Source organism: Polypterus senegalus, chromosome 3, assembly GCF_016835505.1.
Source record: "Polypterus senegalus isolate Bchr_013 chromosome 3, ASM1683550v1, whole genome shotgun sequence".
In the NCBI taxonomy this organism is placed as follows: domain Eukaryota; kingdom Metazoa; phylum Chordata; class Cladistia; order Polypteriformes; family Polypteridae; genus Polypterus; species Polypterus senegalus.
This window is the reverse complement of record NC_053156.1, coordinates 96,167,121-96,193,968: the sequence shown is the minus strand read 5'-3', so window position 1 is coordinate 96,193,968 and position 26,848 is coordinate 96,167,121. Positions and strand designations below refer to the sequence as shown.

At 39.0% G+C, this 26,848-nt stretch overlaps 1 long non-coding RNA gene across 1 annotated transcript in view; it reads right to left on the bottom strand.

Annotated features, from left to right (window-relative positions):
* Window positions 1–26,848, bottom strand: part of LOC120525398 — a 44,718-nt gene that overhangs the window by 10,893 nt on the left and 6,977 nt on the right. Inside the window, exons 2-3 of the long non-coding RNA XR_005632949.1 lie at window positions 19,790–19,924; window positions 17,086–17,225 (exon numbers count right to left, since the gene is read on the bottom strand). This is a non-coding gene — a long non-coding RNA (uncharacterized LOC120525398). The remainder of the gene's footprint in view (window positions 1–17,085; window positions 17,226–19,789; window positions 19,925–26,848) is intronic.

Here is a 26,848-nt window from a genome sequence, read left to right as displayed (position 1 = left end):
AGTAAGAAATATTTCTGCAGGCCCAGAGAGGACATGCCAGCTACACCTACATAGTGAGTGGGCTGGGATTTTGAGCCCTTTGTCAAAAAAAATAAGTAAATCTTCTTCTTCTTTCGGCTGCTCCCGTTAGGGGTTTCCACAGCAGATCATCTTCTTCCATATCAAAAAAAAATAAGTAAATAATAGATGTAAACCCCTAAGAAACAAAGAAGTAAAAGAATCAAATGTATAGGGTGGCACAGTGAGTAGTGTAGCAGCAGATCCCCACTTTCCAGGTGGGGAATTTGCTGTGTGGACTTTGCATGTTTGCCCAGTGTTTGTGCGAGTTTCCTTCCACAGGGTCATGACCCATACTAAACCCCTTTGTTATGGGTTAACTCGCACTTTCAGGAGATTACACCTGCATGGTAACATCTGCAGCTTCAGGAATACAGAATATACTTATTTTATGAAAATATTACATTCTATAGGCTTAGGCGATTTGATCAAAGTGGGCCGTCAGCTCAAGAGCAATTAGATTTATTAGGGGCAGGATATCTAAATGAAACAGTTTTAATTAACCATCTTTCCATTATCGAACACACTTAATCTGGTTCAGGGTTGTGGGGAATTTCAGTAATTCCCTTATGAAATAAACACCCGTTGAGGATACTTTAAATTTTACACAGGATTAAGTGGGTTTGAAAATTCTTTGTTTGGGTGGATGGATATTTTGAAATAATGACCAATTGGAAGATAGATTCCACAGACAATTAAAACAACTGCTTACAATTTGTTTCAGTTCTGTGAACAACACCTGCTAGTGGAGAGAAGGCTTTAGTGTTGAGAATGAATCCAACTTTCTGTTAACTGCTTTGTGCTAAAGCACAGTGGTCATTACAATAGATGAGGACTGCTGACTGTGGTGGACAAGATAGCATCTCTGAGGTGGGGAAGAAACAGCCAGGAGAGAGCCAAAGGAAGTAGGTAAGGGATGGATGGTAGTCCTGTAACTGGAGGTGGAGCAGAGATGCAAGGCTTACAGATGGCCATGGAGAAAAGATGGAGTACAGTAGTGACCCTGAACCACAGGGTGACTTGGGTGCGTATCATTACAAGGACCAGTCCTACTATACATAGTTGATGGGAGGACTTGGAGAAGAAATATTGAATGTGGCGACAAAAGCCATCTTAGATGAGCATTTAGGAGAGTTCTGACCCACTGGAGCAGTTCATCCTAAGTTGTTCTTAAAGTTTTTGTAGCTCTGACTTGTGACACTTCACTTTTCCAATTTGGTGTATTTATATGAGTTTCCCCGATGTATTTTTGGGAGAAACTGGAGGTCACTCTCAATTGTTCCTTCAAGCTAAATATAAATATTTTTCATGTAAATAAAGAACAAACTAAGCATAGTAAAGGAGTATTGGGTTACTCTAAATGCAATTTGACCACAAACATTCTATTTCTATTTGACCGGACTGTATTTTTTTATTTTATGCAATGGCATTGAGATAAAAAGTTGCACCACTTGTTCAAGTAGCATTGTTCAACTCCAAGGGCATTCACATGAAATTTCTGTTTGTCTGATAGCATGTGAACTCAGCTATAGAACTGAACCCAGGGTAGGATAAAAATGGGTTATGTATGAAAAAGCAACAGGGAGATGAAGAAAGATGATACATATCTTAGGAGTGGAGAATAAAAAGAAAACAGATACACATCAACAAAACTCCCCTAAAATAACATAAAATCCATCTAAGATCCAACCCGCTAGATCCTAACTACAGGGTCATGGGGGTCTGCTGGAGCCAATCCCAGCCAACACAGGGCACAAGGCAGGAAACAAACTCCGGACAGGATGCCAACCCACCACAGGGCAACATAACATAAAATGGGCATCCTTAAACCCGCTTAATCCAATTCAAGATTGTGGAGGACTTGCAACATTGGGTAGAAGGTAGGAAACAAACCAGGATGGTGTGCCTGTCACTGCAGAGTTTTTAGTTCTCCACATGTTGTAATGTAGGGCCGCAGACTTTTTCTACTAACACACACACACTTAAGAGGGGCCTAATGGAAGGAAATACCCACACAAACACAGGTGGCAGCTAAACATGAGGTTTGAGCCCAGGGTGCTATATCTCTGAGGCAACAGTTCTAAACACTGCATACCCAAACTACTTTGATAAAGATGCAAAATCTGAAAGCATCAGCATTATCTAGAATGAAGAAGGACAAGTACTGCATAGTAGCTGTCAAAATTTTAAAATAAAACCAGACCTTGTAACAAGCTGTAAAATGGTGCCACGTTTATCCCCTGTCAATATGTGGGTAAACTAGAACCTGTGAATGTACAAATGGCTGAAAATTCAAATTTTTCATAAACTAGCTGTGTTACCCATCTGAGACAGTTTGAAAGCTAAGTAGTAGCTTAGAGCTCATCGTTAACCTTTCCAGTGCACCATGTAATGCATATATCTCTATTATATGCCATTTGGTATGGGATTCATAAAAGCAGTGTTAATGTTATGTGCCATCTATTGGAATGAATAATGCAATGCATTTTATTACTAACAATGTTTGTGATGTGCCATCTGTTGAAACGACAGAAACATAGCAACTGGACAGATACAGACAGACACACAAACATTAAGGTGGATATGACTACCTGTTTAACTAGTCAATAATAAAGAAAACATTTACAACACAAGGTTATACTTGTTAAGGCCCTGCCTTATTACATGATTTTTCCAATGCTTTTCTGCCATAGACTTCATTTACAAAATCGTTGCGAGTCAGATGTAGTCACCGTGCAGTCCCATGATGGCCGGTCCTTTAGTCTGACGTACCCAGTGACTCAGTCCAACCAGTCCGTGACTCACCCCAACAAAATAAGATGGCTATGATTTTTGTCTTAAGTTGCATGTTAGAGCTCACAGCTATCCATCCATCCATTATCCAACCCGCTATATCCTAACTACAAGGTGATGGGGGGTCTGCTGGAGCCAATCCCAGCCAACACAGAGCGCAAGGCAGGAAACAAACCCCGGGCAGGGCGCCAGCCCACCGCAGGCTCACAACTAGTGAAAATCCCTATACTGCACCTACAATAAAAATTAAATGCATTTATTTTGGACTTAACAAACAGAAGAAGAACATGTTTTATGTACCACGATAGAATAAAGAAAAGTAAGAGTCAAAATTACAGCTGAACTTGCCACACCTGTAAACCCTTTACACAGACAGCATGTTATTGGCTGTCAGAAAAAGAAATGAGAGTGCAATAGTTTGGAAATGTAAAACTGTGCTGGACTCAGTGGCATAATTTGACACCGTCAGTGATCTCTAGTCATGTAATCTGATCAGCAACTGCAGTCATCAAGTTTGACACCCTACTTCTCTCAGCTAGAAGTCATTGATGTGACATCGGCTTTACCCAGACTGATGTCAACAACCACAGTGGTTTTACTTTCCTTTATCAATGAATGCTGGGGACTCTGCAGTGTACTCAAGAAGTATAGGACGCAAATAGCCTTATGAGAGCCATCTGCTATAAAGCGTAACTGGGACAGGCTAATTGCAAATGTTATATGAACACAAAAAGTCCGGGTATTAGGAGACCAATCAATTACAAGCAAGAAGGTGCATTGCTACGTTTGTGTCTCATTTGTGTTGGCATGGCCAGCAGATATACTGTATGAAGTGGGTCCAGGTTCAGGTTTGAAACTGACAAGTGATGTGTGCTCCAACGTTTTTCAATGAGAAAATTTTGTTGTTCATGTTTTTCAAAATCAAGCTGGATGCATAAGAAGTATATATCCCGCCAGAATACACTTGTTTATTAAATATCACTGCCGCACTGAACATGTGGGTTGTACAGCAATAACCCAGCTCATATAAAAAAGAAGAAGCCTGTGTCGAGTTTAACATTAGTAGAAAATCATGTCCTTTCACAGTAAAATATCAGTATGGAAGATGATAGAAATATGTAACTTTTCATTATAAAGTGACACCATCCTACTTTCAGGCTTTGGCTTATGAGGTGTGCTGTGACTACCTTTAATATCGACAGAACACTAATATGTCGTATGGGGCTTTGAAAGAACATGGTCCTCCTATCTTTACAAGTCACAGACTAGCCACATGTATTACATTAATTTCCTTAAAAAATAAATGCATTAAATGTTAGGAGTTAATGTAAAGTGTGACATTTGATCTCTTTAGTACATCACACTTCCGTGGACTAATACCACCACCACATCAGATCCTCCCTTTTTCGTCTACACTCGCAAGTTACTGTTAGTGGAGCTTATAGTGCTGGCTGGAGGTTGACGATCTGCTGCATGTTGATCAGACATGCAACTTAAGAAATTCACTGTACTCTAAAGACCAGGGGTGGCTAACTCCGATCTTGGAGAGCCACAGTGGCTGCGGGTTTTTGTTGCAACCCAGTTGCTTAATTAGAAACCAATCCTCAGCAATAACAGATTTTATTTAATTTCTTGGCTTGTTAGTGTTTTAACTCTACCATGTCAATGCATTCTTTAATCATAATTTTCTTTTTCCTTTCTAATGATACATGTATCATCCAAGCAATTTGAAACCTAAAACGGATGAGTAATTTTCAGTTTTCACTTTCTCATCAGTTTCCTTCTGAGTACTTAATCAAGCCAAATAGTGAATGATGAATATACATGACTGGAAATGGAGACAAGCTAGATTTAAAACTGCTGGTTCCTTTGTCATTTGCATCTTGTTGCTAATAAGGAGCAGTTAAAACAATGAATACAGCCATTTAAGACTAAAATGAGCAATTAAAGGTTGTAACAAAGGCGCTATATAGGCGCCGACCCGACACTGGAGGCACATATAAAAGCCAACAAACTTTTATTTTTCTTCATCAGTGGGGCACATCTTCCCCATGTCCCACAGGCAGTACACAGTCCCAAAAGCACCAACCAAAGCAAAACAAATACACACACAATACTCTTTACACCACCACTCCTCCTGGCAAGGGCTGTCCTCCTTCTCCTCCCAACTCAGGATCCTGGAGTGGTGGCTACTGGCCCCTTTTATAGTTCACCCGGAAGTGCTTCTGGTGCTTGACCACCTGCCTCCGATTGCACCTCCGGGTGTGGCTGAACTACAGCCCAGACGGGCCCAGGAACCCCTGCAGCACCTCCTGGTGGCCACCCCAGATGCCAACAGGAATGTGGAGAATTCCATCTCCCGTGGAGCCCTGCGGGTATCTGAGACACCACAGTCACCCAAAGGGGCTGCCACCAAGTGGTCCGGGGGAGGTACTTTGCAGCCCATTCTTGCTCCCCTGGCACATACGCAGAAGGGGTGTCCCGGTCTGTCTTAGGGTTCAAAATCTTAACAAGCAAGACAACTAAAATGAAGCAGAAAAATGTTACTTGAGCAATAAGTGCTTCTTCATCAATTAATGATTTGTCATGAATCAATTGGGTTTGAATAAAAACCTGAAGCCAATGCGGCCCTCCAGGACTGATGTTGCTCAGTCCTGAATTAAAACATCTGAGTTCTAAATAGCTAATAAATTTAATTAAGTTAATTAGTAGTAAAAACTAGTCACTAATTAAGAAAATACTTAGAATGAAAACCTGTAGCCACTGTGGCTTTCCTGGATCGGCGTTGGCCACCCCGCTATAAACAATATAGTAGACTTGTACTCGAACTTGGCATAATATGAAAACAAAAGCTTTTACCACTCCAAGGAAGATGAAAGGCATATAAAAGGTGAATCAATACTTCTGAAGTTATTGGATGGCAGCGAATTAAAAAAAAAAGATAACATAAAATAATATCACACCCATTAGTTCGCTTGGAGGAGGACCTCTTTTTATGAATTTCCCCTTGGGATTAATAAAGTATCTATCTATCTATCTATCAGTATTGTTCATAAAGCAGGAGCCAGTCATGCATGCAAGTCTATCACAGGGTTTGTCCACCTGAGGACCATTTAGATTTAACCCAGCATGCCTGATTCTAGAGCACTGGAGGAAAACACACTTGGACCAGGGTGCAAGTGCAAAATCCTCACGGATAGCAAATGAATGTTCAGATCCAAACTCAGAATACTTGTTGCCTAATGTGTCTTACACAATATCAGGTTAACAAGTCTACATTGTCAGTTGGTGTACCCCAAAGGAACTAAACACCAGAACAGCATTCACAAAGCTCCAGACCAATAAGGCACTATACAGGCTTATGGCTCACTCTCTTTATAGTGGTAGGGTCCCACTTATCCTTAATAAAATATCTGTGCTGCCAGTTGTTGGCCTGGAAGAACTGCACTGGATTTCTGCCAGTCATGAAGGGCCTCTTTATCTTGTTGGTACCCTTCAGAGAATTCACTTCTGGTGCTCACGAAGCACAGACCAGGTTTACTGCTCCCAACTGTCAAGCAGAAGGACTCTCCATCTGCCAGGGTGAGCCTTTCATCTCTCTGGAAGGTCCCTTCTGGGAATGTCCAATGCTCTGTTCCATCTTGGCAATCTTTTGCTTTCCAGCCAATCCCTTACTGTATATAAGCAACACCCTATTTATAAGCAATGCAAATATAAAATTAGACTGATATTCTGCTCCTTCTGTCATGTTAAAGATGTATTTGGTAAAAAACAGATTGTGCCATACGTAAAACAACTTGCAGTGGGACTCTATTTCCACAGACAATTGGAGAAAGAGTGCACTTCTGATTAATTGAGCAACTCTGGGCGACTGCACACAAACAGTGTTTAACATGGCTTAATTACCCAACACGTGTTTTGCCAGCTGGAAATGCTCTTTCTGAAAATAAATTTAATTAAAGCAATGGCTATGATAAAGGGGGAGGACATTGTGGGAAGTCTGTCTGGATCACTGCAAGTCCTAGAGGTCCTTTTGCATTTTTCTTCATGTTATGTGCTGTGGTGCTCTATATCCACCTACATGTAATTCTGTTGTAAACATAAAACACTATGTTTAAGAAGATTACAACAGTCCACTGGTTCTTATTATCTATCATTCATTTTCAGTCTTCTAACCTGCTAATTCATTTCAAACTGATAGGAGTCAGAGCGTAGACCAGCATCACTGAGGAAACACACACACACAATGTGAATGTCCTTAGAGTTGTCAGTGGAACACCATCCCTCAAAGACAAGGAGAACATGCAAACGCCACCCAGCCAGTGCGACAGCTAAGATTTAAAGCTGACACTCCACAGCTGTGAGGTAGGGGGCTAACAACTGTGCCACCATCTCTCAAAAAGAATTAAAATTTAAAATATGAGGCCTGTTACATTTAGGTCGGACTTCCAAGCATGGCCCACAGAAACTGATGGGTACACTTTTTGGAGATGACTGTTTAATTTGTTAGATTTTTGTAGTTTTCAAGGAAGTTTGTGGTAATTATAAGACTAAACTGTTTCACAATAGACACCTTAGAGCAACCAAGGTCATAACTACTAAATAATCTGTCCATCTATTTTCAGACTTAATTTGATTGAGGGGTGGTATCACTACAAAGCCTTCCATGACAACTTCAGGTGCAAAGCAAGAATGAATCCTAAACTGGGCACCAGTCCATTTCAGTGCACAATTATACAACTACAGTCACTTGTGCTAAGTATACTTCAGAGAAGCATAAAATAATAAATGAAAGCAGCCAGCTTGAATGGAACTTTAATTCTCTTCCTATAACAAATTATTTCACATCTGCATTCAGAATGATTTGAGAGAAGGACAGAATAGGGTGCCAGATTAGGTTAAATGCTTAATAGCCATTACAATTTAAAAATGGGTTCTTGTTGGGAAAAATACCTTGACGTGTACCACGCTGCCAACTTCCAGTCAGAAACTGACCAGTTTTTCAGTCTTTCAGTATTACATAGTCAGCTCTCAATGGATAGAGTGAGTGTTGCACACCCTTTTCAACCATAAACATTTTACTAAATTACCAAACACCACCTTAATTCAGACTTTTTAATCAACAAGGTTTAAAACATACACAAACAACAAATACAACCTACCTGCACGCAAGGCTGTTCGCGTATGCACTGACTTCCCATAACCCTAAGATGAATTAAAAAGGGTTGGAACTGAATGGGTTAGTTATTTGTATCAGAAGTCCAAAGACATGCAGGTTAGGTAAATTGGTAGTTCTAAATCGACTGTAGTGTGTGACTGGGGTGTGTGTATGTACACCCTGTGATGGACTGGTGCCCTTTCCAGGGTTTGTTCCTGCCTTGTGCCCTATGCTAGCTGGGATAGGTTCTGGCACTGACAAACCACAAAGATTTTCAGGGCTAAGTGGGTTAGAAAATGCTTTGGAAAATGAAAAGGTATTGAAAAGTGTAGTATTAGTGCTTATTATATACAGCCACTTTTCTAACATACTCATCCAGTCCAGGTGCATTGTGTAACCCAGTGGTTCCCAAACATTATTTGGCTATGCCCCACCTAGGCCTCTGTAAAATCATGATGTCCCCCACTGTAACATATACCTTATTCTTATTATTACCTATTCAAAAAAGTGAACTCCTATTCACATGGAAGAAGTCCATAATGTCATTAATTTTGTTCAAATAAACTTCCAAACAATATGGTAACAAAAGAGGGAAATGATAGCACTGACAAAGAAATCACTAAGAAACTGTAAAAAAAAAAAAATAATATGACGTAATATGAAAATACAGCAAATACAGTTTTGAAAACCTATAAGAGATGTGATATTCATAAATATAAAATAACTTTAATGACAGCTTTTTCTGTAATATTTTGATCATTTTATATTTTTGTTATATTGCAAAATTTTATAATCATTGCTACAATTCATATTATTTTAATGGTATAAATGATTTCTGAGTAGAAAAACCCAAGCCAGTTGTACATTCATAAATTAAAAAGGGTCCTTCACCATCCCTTTTATGTTTATACTAGCAAAATACCCGCGCTTTGCAGCGGCGAAGTACTGCATTCAAATTTTTATTAAGAAGAAAATTTTACCTTTTTAAACTGAGGGATAATATGCCAAGAATTATTTGTTAAGGATCTCTTTGTATACCATGTTGTCAGTTCGGTCTTCCGGTTGTAACATGACCAAGCTGTGCGCGGAGCTTACTCTTGAGCATGCAACTTACAGTTGGCCATGTGAACAGTAATCTTGTCTCAAATCTCACAGCTTGGATTGCTGCTGTCATAATCGGTTTGAGTTTCATGGTTTGTTTCATTTACGACAGTATTTGCAGGATTTGTTGTGTTAAAGTGACATTTGGCATCTGTGAAGCGTTGTAAGCACACAACCGGTTTCATCGATAAAATCACATCCAGCTTTTGATAGTTTAAACATTCATAAACATCAAAGTGTCCACTACTGAAATCGTCACCTGTCAATCTAAGATGTTTAAGAGGCATTGGCGGTTGTCGAAAGGTGTAAAATATTTGGCCATTTCGGTACACTTGAAAGCGACAACCGAACAATTCAGCGGCAGCCATCAACTCACATGCAGAACCATAGGTGAGGGGCTTAAGCATTTCACTAATATAGTGCTCCTGTGTAGTATAATTATCTCCTGTACCGTCATCAGTCCACACATTGAACCTGTCCCAGTCATTCAATACATAAGACACAATGTTCCTCTGGATATCAAGAGTGAGCCTGATATGGCCGTGCAATATGTAACAAAGAGAATGGAAAAGGTAGGTGGTATCTCCGGGCATGGAAACCACTCGGTAAGTGATAGTTCTTTGATCGATAGTGATCATCTCGATAGACATGTTAATGGGGGTTGGAATGATAAAGGAAATGGGTACCTGAGCAATGTAAAGTAAGTGTAAAATACCTATACAATAATTATAATTGTAATAAACAAACAATAAAACAGCGGAGAAGCCGTGGATTAAACAAAAAGGCTGTAGTTATCAGCAGGGAGACGTGAATTCTGTGGCGAAGCAAGGAAGGGAATGTAGAGACTGGAGCAACGGATGGCCTTATATAGGCAGGCAGCCAACAACGTGTGAGGCGTTGGGATGGGAGACCCAACGCCGCCTCACACGGTGACCGAGCTGCAGGCTATGCACGTATATATGTACGTAAGTAGGATTCAGTTAGCGTTGGAAACCTGTGTACCAAATTTCTTGAAGATGGGCCCATAAGTAACAAAGACTGTTGAAAAGTTCAATATGGCGGCCGACAGTGGCATCATACCACCGAAATAAGTACGTACATTGGTTTCGGTTAGTGCAGGGAAGCCGCCTACCAAATTTCGTGAAGATGGGGCCATAAATAAGAAAGTTCAACATGGCGGATGTTGTCGACCGTTATCGACTGTTATGACCATTACGCGTAAAATTTCGAAATGAAACCTGCTTAACTGTTGTAAGTAAGCTGTACGGAATGAGCCTGCCAAATTTCAGCCTTCTACCTACATGGGAAGTTGGAGAATTTGTGACGTTGGAAAGTTCAATATGGCGGCCGACAGTGGCATCATACCACCGAAATAAGTACGTACATCGGTTTTGGTTAGCGCAGGGAAGCCGCCTACCAAATTTCGTGAAGACGGGGCCATAAATAAGAAAGTTCATCATGGTGGATGTTGTCGACCATTATCAACCGTTATGACAGTTATATGTAGAATTTCTAAATGAAACCTGCTTAACTTTTGTAAGTAAGCTGTATGGAATAACAACAACATTTATTTATATAGCACATTTTCATACAAACAGTAGCTCAAAGTGCTTTACATATTAAAGAATAGAAAAATGAAAGACACAATTATAAAACAAAATAAATCAACATTAACATCGAATAAGAGTAAGGTTCAATGGCCAGGGGACAGAAAAACAAAAAACTCCAGACGGCTGGAGAAAAAATAAAATCTGTAGGGATTCCAGACCATGAGACCGCCCAGTCCCCTCTGGGCATTCTACCTAACATAAATGAAACAGTCCTCTTTGGATTTAGGATTCTCACGGAAGGGCTTGATGATGATGATGGTCACGTAGACTTCTGCCTTTTAATCAGTCCATCATTGTTGGAGCATCATGAAGCTTTGAGTAGGTGGGGGTGGCGCAGGCCACCACCACAAAGAAACCGGAAAAAGAAACAGAAAAGAGAGTAGGGGTCAGTAGCGATTTTAGAGCCACCATGAATAGTTATTTTGAGGAAATTGAACATATAGAGTATCAGGATTAAGTTAAATTAAGATTAAAATGAAGTTATAAAAAGGTCATGTTAAAGTAATGTGTTTTCAGCAGTGTTTTAAAGTGCTCTACTGTATCAGCCTGGCGAATTCCTATTGGCAGGCTATTCCAGATTTTAGGTGCATAGCAGCAGAAGGCCGCCTCACCACTTCTTTTAAGTTTTGTTCTTGGAATTCTAAGGAGACACTCATTTGAGGATCTGAGGTTACGATTTGGAATATAAGGTGTCAGACATTCCGATATATAAGATGGGGCGAGATTATTTAAGGCTTTATAAACCATAAGCAGAATTTTAAAGTCAATCCTGAATGACACAGGTAACCAGTGTAGTGACATTAAAACTGGAGAAATGTGTTCGGATTTTCTTTTCCTAGTTAGGATTCTAGCAGCTGCATTCTGCACTAGTTGCAAACGATTTATATCTTTTTTGGGTAGTCCTGAGAGGAGTGCATTACAGTAATCTAGTCGACTGAAAACAAACGCGTGAACTAATTTCTCAGCATCTTTCAGTGATATAAGAGGTCTAACTTTACTTATGTTTCTTAAGTGAAAAATGCTGTCCTAATGATCTGATTAATATGTGATTTAAAATTCAGATTACAGTCAACAATCACCCCTAAGCTTTTTACCTCCGTCTTGACTTTTAATCCTAATGTATCCAGTTTATTTCTAATAGCCTCATTGTATCCATTATTGCTGATCACTAAAATTTCAGTTTTCTCTTTATTTAACTTGAGAAAATTACTATTCATCCATTCTGAGATACTAGTCAGACATTCTGTTAGTGAATCAATAGAATCAGGGTCATCAGGTGCTATTGATAAGTACAGCTGTGTGTCATCAGCATAGCTGTGGTAGCTCACGTTGTGCCCTGAGATAATCTGACCTAACGGAAGCATGTAGATTGAGAATAACAGCGGACCCAGGATAGAGCCTTGTGGAACACCATATTGGATATCATGTGTCTTCGAGTTGTAATTCCCACAACTAACAAAATATTTTCTCCCTGTCAGGTAGGATTCAAACCAATTTAAGACACTGCCAGAGAGGCCCACCCATTGACTAAGGCGATTTCTAAGAATGTTGTGATCAATGGTGTCAAATGCAGCACTCAGATCTAAGAGGATGAGAACAGATAAATGGCCTCTGTCTGCATTTACCCGCAAGTCATTTACTACTTTAACGAGTGCAGTTTCTGTGCTGTGATTTGTTCTAAAACCCGACTGAAATTTATCAAGAATAGCATGTTTATTTAGGTGGTCATTTAACTGCATAATGACTGCCTTCTCCAGAACTTTACTTAAGAAAGGCAGGTTAGAGATGGGTCTAAAATTTTCAAGAGCGAGGGTCAAGATTATGTTTCTTAAGAAGGGGTTTAACTACAGCAGTCTTAAGACAGTCTGGGAAGACCCCAGTATCTAGTGACGAATTTACTATGTCAAGAACATTATCAATTAGCACGCCTGATACTTCTTTGAAAAACCTTGTTGGTATCGGGTCAAGGGCGCAGGTGGAGGGTTTTAATTGAGAGATTATTTTCTTTAAATCAGGTAAATCTATCCTAGTGAAAGAGTTTAATTTGTTTATAACAGGATGCTGGGGTTTAGGAGGATCCTTAGTGTTGGGGAGATATACTATGTTATTTCTAATATCATTAATAATGAATAAGCCTGCCAAATTTCAGCCTTCTACCTACACGGGAAGTTGGAGAATTAGTGATGAGTCAGTCAGTGAGTCAGTCAGTCAGTGAGGGCTTTGCCTTTTATTAGTATGGATATAAATGTCTCTGTAAGAAATAAAAATGATTTGTTTATTTTTTTCCATCATTTTAACAGGTAACTTCTGTGTTTTCATTTTATAAATTGTTTAACATACCTAAATTCTACAATTGCCCCCCCCCAGTTGGTAATCACTGGTGTAGCCGGAGTCAATCTCAGCAATCATCGGACAGAAGGCAGGAGTAACACCTGGGCAGGACACACACACACACACACACACACACACACACACACACACACACACACACACACACACACACACACATACACATACACATACAACAATTTTGCATCAATAATCCAATCTAATCTGCATGTTTCTGGACAGCGGCAGGACACTGAAGCAGCCATAGGAAACTCACATGGGCACTTGGGTTGTAAATTCTGGTCTCCTTCTTGCAAGACCGAAGTGCGACCACTGCACCACAGAAAATTATGATCTGATTGTTAATCTGTTAAAAACTATTATATTTTTCCCAATGACAGTACATTTAAATTTGCCATAACTTGCATCTATTGTTATTCATAATTGAAGCTAAAGTTCCTCTTTCCAGTAACTTACAAACAAAGAGACTCAAGTAAAACAAGACTGGAAATGAAGTAACTCTGTTTCCTCACAGAAACCCACAAATGATTGATTTCAGTGTGCAATAATTCATCCACCCATCCTTTATCAAATTCAATTGGAGGTCATGGTGTTTATGCAATGTTATGTGTGCAAATCTCTCAATTTAAGGATGCTGGCAGGTGGAAATGCTAAACATTTACTGTGAGCTGAAACTGCTCTTTATGTCTTTCTTTCCTTCTCACTGTCTCATTCACTTCTTAATTCTGCAAGAAGGCTAAAAATGTGATAGGAAAGAAGAAGTATAAAAGTGTACAGAGTAAAGAGTTCTCCGAAAGCAAACTAAAGAACCCATACATTCACTGAATTACCATGGCCTTGTAAATTTCCCTGACTTGAAAAAACTGCTTACGAATCACAGAATATATATGAACTAATGCAAGATAAATTGTACGTTATTATAGGATGCACTTTGGACCCCCTGGAGGTCGTAGCAAGGGAAAGAGTTAAAACATTATGAACAATGCTGCACATCCTCTCTTAGACACACTGACACTGAGGATTTTCACCAATTGAATTATTCAGCAGAAGTGTGTGAAGAAATGATACTGGGGCTCCTTTACACCAACAGCAATACGTCTGCATGATGCCTCACTGGGACTGGGACTGCCAAGTCAGAAGTTTTCTTTCTTTTTACTTTTTTTCTTGTCAAAGGGAAGGTCTACAGGATGGTAGTGAGACCAGCTAAGTTATACGGTTTGGAGATGGTGGCACTGACCAGAAAGCAGGAGACAGAGCTGGAGGTGGCAGAGTTAAAGATGTGCATTGGGTGTGATGAGGATGAACAGGATTAGAAATGAGTACATTAGAGGGTCAGCTCAAGTTGGTCAGTTGGGAGACAAAGTCAGAGAGGCGAGATTGCATTGGTTTGGACATGTGCAGAGGAGAGATGCTGAGTATATTGGGAGAAGAATACAACTGTCAGGGAAGAGGAAAAGAGGAAGGCCTAAGTGAAGGTTTATGGATGTGGTGAGAGAGGACATGCCGTTGATGGGTGTAACAGAACAAGATGCAGAGGACAGAAAGATATGGAAGAAGATGATCTGCTGTGGCAACCCCTAACGGGAGCAGCCGGAAGAAGAAGAAGTCTTTGTTCGGACCACAGTTTGTGTGTGTATGTATGTACATGTATGAACTGTATATACTGCATGTATAGGTACTATATGTATGATTATTTATTTATCTTGCAATTTATGTTTTTATTTATTTAAAGAGCTTCCGTAAAAAGCCAAATTTCCCCTTGGGAACAAATCTATCTGTCTGTCTATCCCACAGTTGTTGGGAACTGGACAGCTGCTCCTTCCATGTGTCACTTTTCCCACTTTCTCTTACTCATTTTGTAAAACACTTTGAGTTGCATTCTTTGTATGAAAATGTGCTATAGAAATAATGTTTTTCCATCCATTTCTACTGGTTGCCTAGGAACATAACAGATTGCGTTGATTTGATCAGTGGGCGTGGAAAACTAAGAGGATTTAAACATTCAATCTTTACTTGGCATTGTGCCCTTTGTATGCAAATGTCTTGTGTTTGGGTCTTCAGGTCTGCTTTTTGATTTTGCCTTTCTTGTATAATGTGCTTCTTATCTCATTGTACTACTGCACCACAAAATGATTGGTGACAATGTATACATAAGTCAATAGGGTCATTACTGTCACGTGTCCAGATTACAATGAATTTCTTGCTAGCATGTGCTAATGAACATGCAATATGTTGCCACTCTCTGTTAGTATGAGTACATCTTTACCTTGTAACTTCTGTTTTTCTTGCCTGTAAAAATCTTAGAATCTACAGAATATTAAGTAGAAAAAAGTGGAATCTCTTTGAGTCTCAAGATGGGTTCAATACTGTTACCCTTTCATTGCCAAGAGATCATGGGCATCACGACATTATCTCCATGCACCAGTCAGTGCTGGAAATGTTTTTTCCCATAGCTCATTTTTGCCATTTCCCTTACTTTCATTTTTATTTACCTTTGATTTTTTAATTAGCACTATAAAAATAAATTCCAATCAGTAAGTTCCCTGATGCTGCCTTTCTTTCTAAAATCGAGTCCCTAACTTTAAATTTACAAAATCTAGTGTGGCAAAGAAAAGCAGTCTGGCATCGCATGAAGATTGCTTATGGGATGGGGAAATCTCCCACTGAAAGCTCAACCAGACAGTCAGATTATTCTTACGGTAAACGCTCGTATGCCTAGATATGTCCAGTAAAGTCAGACATTGCCTAGTTTATTTTGTGTGACCATATGTGGATGCTGTGAAGCAGACCTTGATCCCGGAGAGGCACTACTATACAACATATAATAGCCAGCAAGGAATCTTTATTAATTAACAAAAATACAAGGAAGGGAAGGAGTTTACACAATAGAGATAGTAAAGTAAAAAACAAAACTGTACTCCTTGTCCTGGACATATGACCAAAAACTGCCCTCCATACATTATATGCTTTCTTTTCCTCAACATACTTGCCTAATTTTTCTCGTCTTTCTCCTTGTCTTCCTTTCACCTTCTTACCTCTGCTTCTATCCTGGCTTCAAGTCCAAGCTATTCTAATTGGAGGCCCTTTTAAGTCTCGTCGCAAGAGTACTGCTGGGTCATCCCTGCAAACACTTTAGTGTACAAATGCCTCTGAGGGAACCTTAACCCTTGAAGTAGAATGCCCACTAGAGGCCTGGGCAATTATTCCTCTTATAGAACTCAAGCACCCAAAGAATCTATAAAGCATCTTGGCATGGCATCCAATAAGGGTTTCACATCTAGGGCATATACTACCATGCAGTTCTCCCTGTCCATCTGCTGTAATGGGTGTATGGGTAGCACAGCAGTAGCACAGGAGATTTAGGGTTCACATCAAGGGTGCGCCCTGTGTGGAGTTTGCATGTTCTTCCCATGACCACATTGGTTTCCCTCCCAAAGTCTAAAGACATGCATGTTAGGTGTATTGGCAACAATGGCAGTAGTTAGTTTTTTTGGATATGTTTGCCCTGTTATGGGTTGGCATCCTGTCCAAGTGTGGTTCCTGCCTTATGCACCATGATTGCTGGGATAGGCTCCAGCTCCCTTGCAAACCTGCTAAGTATAAGCAGGTTAAGAAAATGAATGGATAAATGAACATTGTAACTTTTTAAGATACCTTGAAAGCTTCAGTATTTGAAATACCTTAAAATGCATTAAAGGTATCCTAATGTAGATGTATTGTAGACATATTTTCAAATATCTTAATTTCATTATATGATACCTTAAATGCATTTCTAGATATCCTAAAATGCCATCATAATTATTAAGCTTTTAGTATGCACAGTATAAATTCATAGGTATAGGGCCATGCAGCTCACTTGCTCAGAAAACAGTGGATTGCATGCAGATAGAGTTGGGAGGAGAACAGGGAAAATAGAGAATATTAGAAAACAACTAACTCATGCTGGACTCATGCTCATGTTTAGAAAGGCTAGCCCACTCTTAATTGCACATTTTTAGGAATTTAAAGAACACTCACATGTCTAAGAGGAGTTTGTCTTTGGTTTTCCTCGTGTGCCAGTGTGTGTGTTAATTGATGGACTGACACCCTGTCCAGGGCTGGATCCTGCATTGAGGCCACTGCTTGTTGTATAGGCTCTGTCCTCCAATGACCCTACACTGGATACATGGATAGATTACAAAAAAATGTAAATGTATCTGTCTATAGGACACTAACTGAGGTGAAAGCATAACACCGCCGGAGCTGTTGGAACAAGATTACTCATGCTGCTGTCAAATTAAATATTTATCCTTCACAGCGTACATATTATATGGTTAAGTGGGCTTGTTTCACTTGGGACTATCACATTACTGTCCAGGTTCCATGAAAAATGAAGAGCAGGGTCAAAAGCTAATTTTAGTGTAAAAAAGAGGCACTCAAAGTTCAGTGGCACAGAGACATTTTTATCTTTTGGGAAGTCCTATAGATGGCCTGACTCAAGTCATTCTAGGAGCTTCATAAGAAATGTCAGTTTATAGTTTACTTAATAATGTATTTCTTCAATTTTGTTTAGCTTTATGTTGCATTTGTAAATACTCCCTTTTTAAAGAAAATAATAAGCTGCTGGGGAGAGATTTGCTATAAGAGGCACACAATGCCCATAAGACTGTATAAATTACTTTGTAAAAAAAATGCTTTCAGACATATTTCATGACAACCACCTGAAGGGACAGTTTGGGGTACAATGCAACGATTTGTAGCTTACTGAAAGTTTAGGGAATATTTTAGGTACTGTACTTTGAAGCAAGTCTGGCAAGAAAATTACAAAACCTCACTATGACAAGATTGTCATGAAAGGTTATATATATATATATATATATATATATATATATATATATATACTATATATATATATATATATATATATATATATATATATATATATATATATATATATATACTATATATATGTATATATTGTGAGACTTGCCCGGGCACCACCAGTTGGAAACCACATCTTTATAAAATTCACACATTTACACAGTCCCGAAACACCACACAATGTTCACAAAACAATAATCACCGCAATTCTCTTTAATAACTCAGTCCTTGGCCTCCAATCTCCTCCTGGGAGCTTCGTCCTGCTCCCTCTCCCGACTCTAGCTCCCAGATTGCTGGGAGGCGGCGCCTTTTATTCGCGCCCGGATGTGGTCCATGTGGCTGGCGACGATCTCCTGGCAGGTTCCTCTGCCATCTTGCCAAGTGTGGAGGAAGTAATGTTCTCCCAGGTTGTAGGATGCTTAAGGCGCCCCCTGGCGGGCCATGGGTCCCAACGAGTTGGAAAGTCTCTCCTCTCCCGTGGTCCTCTCCTGCTCCAGGGCGGTTGTGTCCTCCTGACCCAGAAGCTTTTAATGCCACCTTCCGGAGCTTCTAGGCGTCCCGGCTGGGTAAGATCCCCAGCCGTCTGTAACAATATATATATATATATATATATATATATATATACAGATCATATATATATATATATATATATATATATGTGTGTGTGTGTGTGTGTCCTGACGAATCAGTGTCTGCGGCAAGCTTTATTCTTTGTTTTTGGCTCATTCCCATTGAGTTTATTACCAGGGCTATGTTGATGTCATCTGATTTATCCACAATAGTATCAAATTGATTCTCACCTTCATTGGATGAGATATCCAGCTGAGCATAAAAAAGGTCTGCTGCTTTAAGTAGATTGCAACTTCATCTGAATTATTTTAATGGGAATTTCATCTTTAATAAATTTCTTTGTGGTACATGAAAAAGTCAGAGTCAAGCATTGTGCTCATCTTGGGAGAATGTTTTAGCCCACGGCTTCTTTAATGACCCTTCTAATGCCATTGTGCACTACTACTAAGTGGACTTTAAACATCCATCCATTTTCTAATCTGGTTATTCAGTTCAGGGTCACAGGTGGCCAGTTTCTATTACAACAGCATTGAGAGGGATGTGGCATCCAACATTGACAGGCCGGCTTTTGGCATTATTTCAGTGAAGTATTTGTCCACTTTGGAGCTAGAAGACCTGGAATCTATTTTTGAGAAATAAATCATTTACCTATAAAAATTCTTTGCTTGCTCTGTTTTTATAAATCAAATATTGACATACATCCTGGGGCTTATGCATTGTTTTTGAGTTGTTTATAGTTACTTTGCTAGCTCCTCATTTTTTTTCCGGCTTCAGCTAAAGCCAGCAGGTAGCCTTAGGGTCCTGGCTGAAGTTAAAGTTGTCTCTGCTGGGCAGATCAAGTAAAATTCTGGCCTGTTCCCTAGCCTGTTTTTGAAGGACAACACCTGTTTTGCCTTGAGGAAACTTCATTTTATGACCAACAGAAATGCTGTGTACACATTTAGTCAATGTTAGCATGAAATGCCTCCGAGCCATCCTTTGTACAGTTCTACATAAGTTAAGCTGTTTTTATTTTTCCTTTTATGGACATGAATATTGTATCACTTACCCACCACAATTTCAGAGAGGAGGAGAAAATGAGCTGCTGTGTCTGAGCTTTGTGCAAGTAGCAGAGACAAGCATGGGGTGGGGCAAAGGCAGAAGCTGCACTGTTAGCATATAGCAAGATCTACCTATGCATTCTGATACAGTAAGAGATGGTACTTACCTTGAAAACAATGCCATCACTACTGTATTGGATACATAAAGAATATCATTATTGGTGAATTGAGTAAATAAATATGCATCTTACATTGAACCTTTCTTGTATGATAACACTCAGTCATTTAAACTTGCCCACTTCTGACCATCACATTTCCTGCTTTGAGGTTTACTTCTTTCAGTGCACACAGCTGGAGGTGTTTCACTGCTTTGCTGTCAGGAGTAGCTGTTGAACAACCAAAAGAAAACCGAATATAAAAAAACACAGAAATAGAAACAATCACTCTCAAGGTAAAATTGAAACCGTACGTTGTTGAAGTGGCAGCAAATGTTTCACTGTTTTAAGACAGACCAGTTCACAAATTCACTAATTCTTCTCAATGGGAGATTTTGAAAATTCAAAACTGTGCACAGTGCATGCACACAAGATATCACAATAAAATTGAAACTATCAATTGGAAAAAAAAATTCCTTGAAGAATAATTATGCCACATTTCAACCAAATGGGCTCACTGGGAGCCGAATTGTTTCATTAGGACAGGGAGATAAACAGATGTGGCTATCACAGTAGGTGCTTTTTACATGCTTATATAAAAAGATTTTACAGAAATATATTTAAACAGTGACTTTTACATAGGTTGATATATTTGGTATATTTCTGGACAAATCACTTCCTGTGTGGAGCTTGAATGTTGTGTCTCCAGGCACTCCATTTCCTGTCCACATCACAAAGTTGAGACTATTATACCAATGGGACCCCATCTGGAACTGGTCCCTGTGCTTTATTCTACTACTACTAAAGACTCTGGCACCCTGACATCCTAAAATTGGATCAAACAGGTTCAGTAAATGAATAGATTAATGTACTGGAAAAAAAGTCCAGTTCAATTTATTTTAATGCAATGCATCTGGATTTACATGCATAATGAGTATACACTATTCACATACAGTATATATATTTTAATATAATACAAAATAGCATACAACACACCAAAAATCTCATAATAATAAAAACACAGTACCATAATGAAAATAATGTTAAAATGAAGCACCAGTACAAAATCCACATTCTCCAAAAATAGCTCCTGTTGCTCCTGTTTTATAAGCCAAAAAAAAAGTGGCCAAGTCACCTTGTTTGTTTACTGTCTTAATCCATGACAAGACAGCTAGCAGCTGGTATGTTGTGACCTTGTGATTAAACACCCAGCTATCCCCACCCCCCAGAGACAGCACGTACAATCAAGAGACCCTCTTATGGGTTCAGCTACATTTTACTGCTTTTCATTCATCAAAACTTCTGAAACCGCCACCAAGATGTGATTACCTCGGGCCAGAGGGCAATTCCCTAAGTACCGACTGCCTCTGCCCATTAAAAAGAATGTCAAGTGTTATGCTTAGTCCATACTTTGGGAAAGGGAAATCTTTGATGGGATCCCTAAAGATAATAGTGTTTGGCATCAATGCCCACAGCAGTTTCTTTTATACCACACTTTCTTTTGTTCACCATAAAATAAAGCTCATCAAAAGCCTTTGTAGTTTTTGTCTACATAGAAGTGAGCTCTCAATTTTTGCTGTTGTTTTCTTTTTTCTGTTAGCCTCAGGTTTTTCTGTTTGATTATTCATTCTCTGTGAGAAATATTTCAAGAGTTACAATGAAACCTATACATATACATATATATATATATATATATATATATATATATATATATATATATATATATATATATAATATGGACAAAATATGCTTTGAAAATCTTCCAGTTCTTTAGCCAAACTTTAAAGCGGTCTTTGCTGAAATATTCAATGTAAAATGATAAATATTCATTGAAAGATAAGTACTGGATTTACAGTATGTTGTACATACATTGTTTATTGTCTAAGAATTTTGGTTAAGAAATGCTACTTTTTATCAATGGCAATACACCTTATGATGCCTCACAGTGATTGTGAATGCTCTTTTTCTCTTTTATGTTTTATCTGTGTAATGTATTGCCTTTTTTATTTCTTTCTTTCTTTAATGCAATGTGAAAACACAAACATATATATATTTAGTATGTGTGTGTAAAAAACACATTAAAAAACACAATCAAGGCCACAATACCATGCAGCAAATCTATTAGTTTCAGTAAGGCTGCACTTATTACTTTTAGTGACCTATCTAAAGGAGAGTTTGCACCTCCTTGTAGGCATTCTTTGCATAAATTATTTTCATAAAAAATGTAGCTCATTTTAATTCTTGATCCTAAACTGACAGAATATAAGGAAGTGTGGATGCATGTATGTAATAGTGTTGTGGTATATGGCTGGCCGTTCATCCTAGCCAATACCCCCACACCGACAAATGGAGCTCTCCCGGCAACATGGAGGTGCCCCGATTTCCAGCAGGGCATTATGGACCTTGGAGTCTTTCTTCACAGCCCTGCTGGATACCGTGGGTGCCGCCAGGGGACGATGCAAGGAGGCCCATGGACTTATATTATCCATATAGCCCGGAAGTAATTCACAATCACGGAAACGGAAGAAATGATATACAGGTGCCGGTCATAAAATTAGAATATCATGACAAAGTTGATTTATTTCAGTAATTCCATTCAAAAAGTGAACCTTGTATATTAGATTCATTCATTACACACAGACTGATGTATTTCAAATGTTTAGTTCTTTTAATTTTGATGATTATAACTGACAACTAATGAAAGACCCAAATTCAGTATCTCGGAAAATTAGAATATTGTGAAAAGGTTCAATATTGAAGACACCTGGTGCCACACTCTAATCAGCTAATTAACTCAAAACACCTGCAAAAGCCTTTAAATAGTCTCTCAGTCTAGCTCTGTATGCTACACAATCATGGGGAAGACTGCTGACTTGACAGTTGTCCAAAATACAACCATTGACAACCTTGCACAAGGAGGGCAAGACACAAAAGGTCATTGCTAAAGAGGCTGGCTGTTCACAGAGCTCTGTGTCCAAGCACATTAATAGAGAGGTGAAGAGAAGGACAAGATGTGGTAGAAAAAAGTGTACAAGCAATAGGGATAACCGCACCCTGGAGAGGATTGTGAAACAAAACCCATTCAAAACTGTGGGGGAGATTCACAAAGAGTGGACTGCAGCTGGAGTCAGTGCTTCAAGAACCACCACGCACAGACGTATGCAAGACATGGGTTTCAGCTGTCACATTCCTTGTGTCAAGCCACTCTTGAACAAGAGACAGCATCAGAAGTGTCTCGCCTGGGCTGCTGCCGTGTGGTCCAAAGTTATGTTCTTTGATGAAAGTAAATTTTGCATTTCCTTTGGAAATCAAGGTCCCAGAGTCTGGAGGAAGAGAGGAGAGGCACAGAATCCACGTTGCTTGAGGTCCAGTGTAAAGTTTCCACAGTCAGTGATGGTTTGGGGTGCCATGTCATCTGCTGGTGTTGGTCCATTGTATTTTCTGAGGTCCAAGGTCAATACAGCCATCTACCAGGAAATTTTAGAGCACTTCATGCTTCCTGCTGCTGACGAACTTTATGGAGATGCAGATTTCATTTTCCAACAGGGCCTGGCACCTGCACAAAGTGCCAAAACTACCAGTAACTGGTTTAAGGACCATGGTATCCCTGTTCTTGATTGGCCAGCAAACTCGCCTGACCTTAACCACATAGAAAATCTATGGGGTATTGTGAAGAGGAAGATGCAATACGCCAGACCCAACAATTCAGAAGAGCTGAAGGCCACTATCTGAGCAACATTGGCTGTGGGAGATCCCAGACTGGCAAGCTGAGTTGGGAGGAAGGGAACAACAGGTCTGGGAGTGGAGGATTGATTATTGTATTGTATTATTGTTATAGTTTATGAGTATTGTGGAGTGGAGGGTGCTTTGTGCACTTATTTATTATAATAAAGTCAAGATTTGGACTTTTATCTGGTGTCTGGTCCGAGGGTTCAAGGGGACTATAGCACCCCCTATCTGTCACAGTGTGCTACACGTGGCACATACTTTGAAAATTTTAATGCCAAGAGAGGTTCTAGCTTATAACAAGTTTTGAAAGAATGGACAGATGGATGATTAGATTTGACTCTCCTGTCTCATAACTGAATATTTGTACTTGATACCTTGAGAACCAGTGAACACCTGTGTGGCATGATTGTACTAGAAATTACTAAAAATACTGTATATACATCTCCTGAATTTTCATGGGAAGCATTTTTATATGTTCACAAATGCAGCCCTGATATTGAATGCCACCCTCAAAATGTTTTTTTACCCATTGACTTATGTAGGGTATAGCGATCTTGAAGTGTTAGTAATGCAACAAACATCAAAACATTAATCAGCCGATTTGCCACACATCCAGCGTGACCAAGTTCAGTGCTATAAGAGTGAGACTTGCTGCATGTTTTCATTGATTTCAAAATCTTAATCAGTGGCTAATCCATGCAAGTAAATGGCCTTATTTTCTAATAATTTCTAATTATTTCTAAAGTCGTTTACCATAGCTTTTCTGTTAAGCACTGCTATACTTTTTAAAAATTTTATTCAGCTCAATAATTGAAAAAATCCACCAGTAACTTTCTTCTTCTATCCCTTTGGAAAATTACATAATTTCTACTATCACCCATATTCCCATACCAATCACCTTATTCTCAGAGTTCAGTTTACCAGCTGAAAATGATATTTCTGAACTTGGAACAAAATCTAATTCTTCCACTTGCCTTTCTAAATCCTGTTTGTCATGTATTTCCCCTATGATAACAACTATCATTAACTCTTCCCTTACTACAAGCACAGTACCCCTCTCATTAAAAATGGCTTCACTTATTCCAACTCTGGAAAACCTGGCTTAGACCCCGATATCCTTAATAATTATCTGCCAATTTCAAATCTTCCATTTTATATCAAAAATTCTTGAAAAGATACTTGCCTCCCAACTTCAGTCTGATCTTTAAAAAAGTAACCTCTTCGAACAGTTTCAATCTGGCTAAATCTACTTCTGTTTTCCCTCCAAATATTCTTATGGCATGTCTCCAAGACAATTTTCTCCAATTAAATAGCAATAAAACTGAAGTGCTCCTCATTGGTTCTAAATCTGTACTTGCTAAGGTTAACAGTTCTTCAATTTTAATTAACAACACTATCACAAACATCTCTTCACAGGTTATGTATGAGCCTGGGTGTCATTCTAGACAGTACCCTCTCTTTTTTATCTCATATAAATATTTTTTCTCAGACTGCCTTCTTCCATCTGTGAAACATTTCTAGACTTTGTCCTGTTCTTAACGCAACATAGTACTGAAGTATTGGTTAATGCCTTAGTCACTTCACATATAGGTTACTTTAATATTATCCTATCTGGTATCCCTAAAAAATGTATCCATCACTTACAACTCATACAAAATTCTGCTGCTAAGATAATTACCTGTTCCAAGTCCACTGAACATATCACACCTACTCTCTACCAAATTGACTGGCTCCCTGTCTACTATCGAATGTGATATAAAATACTGCTTTTAACATTTAAAGCACTCCACAATCTTGCTCCACTCTCCCCCACTATTCTCCTACAGACTTACACTCCCTCCCGCTCCCTCTGATCCTCATCTGCAGCTTTAATTTCTGTACCACACATCAAACTCTGTTCTATGGAAGCTCGAGCATTCTCTCTAATAGTGCCCCTCAACTCCGGAATTCTCTCTCCTGGCAGCTGGACTCAACACAATTTAAAACTGCTCTCAAAACATATCATTTCAAACTGGCATACCAACTGTATTTTTGCCACTGATACAGCCAGCTATCTTTGATGTTTGTTACTACTGTTGTCCCCTTATTGCTATTTGATTTTATTGTTCTGTTTGTTTTTATCTGTATTACTGTTGTTCAATTGTTTGAAAAATGAAGTTGAGTGCTAAGAAAGGTGCCTATTAAATTAAATGTATTATTACTATTATTAATTAACTTTCCAGGTAAACTATTTCTGCTATCAGAGCAGCTGCGGAGTTAAGGCGTATTAATGCTGACCTATTTATTTTAAATTGCAACCCTGTGTTAATTCTCTTAAGTTTGAGGCAGATCACTTTTATCTGGTCTAAAATGTGCGACAGGCGATGTAATCACCTTAGTAGAAGTAGTCACACTGTCTTTGTGAGATGCCATTCATCATTATTACACTGACCGCTTATTCTACTTATCCGCTAGCACCAGGGACCAGACAGTATCAAGGCTAAACCCAATTCCAATTTTACGCCACTCCCTCATTTTCATCCAAACGTTCCTGGAATAACTTGTAAAACGTTGTGCCTTGCTTTGCTTCTGTTTCATATTTGGATCCTTAATCAGTAGGATTGCCTTTAATAAGGAAGCGGTCTGTTTTTAACATGTCTTGCAGACTTCAAGACTGAAGTCAAAGCACTATTGCTCTAGGCAACATTTTTGACAAGACTGGTTATGTTTAGTGCAATGCCAGCTCTCAGTGTAAAACAAAGTCACAAGTGCATTTAACTACTGTCAAGCTGCAAGCAAGAAATGTACACTGGAAAACAATACTGGGGAAAAAAAATCGAGCAAGAGTATAATAAAGCATTGAAAAGACTAAACAGCACCACATCAATTCCCTCTGCACTTTACAATTTAGCAATTATGCAAGTATCCATCACTTAAATTGGATGTAGTCAATTTACAAGTAATTCTTACTTTAATTTACTTGTTTGCAATGAATCTGCACCTGGTGCCCAGCTGTCAGTCCTGTTTCAGTAATGTAAGTTAAAAGGCAGCATTAATGCTGTGTAAATATTTCAAAACAAGAAATCCGCTGTAAAGCGAGCATAGTGAATAAAGCCATTCAATACCAGCACGTGTGCAAACACTAGCATAATAGTATACTGCCAGATATGCAAAGGTACACTGGAAAAAAAATACTAGATTGAAACACGGATTCAAACTGAATAAATCAAAAACGTCTATTATTGAAGACCAAACTTGAAATAGGCCACTGCCTTTTGTGGTAAAGTAATAATTGAAATGTTGGAATCGTTTGCTAAAATGTAGAAAAGGAACCCTCCCATCAAGTGAGACCGTCCTAGATCTGTTTCTTTCTCCTTTTCTGCTCCCTGGTTCACGCCTGAACTTTGTCTTTTGAAAGCCAAAGGCCGGCAACTTGAACGGTTATAT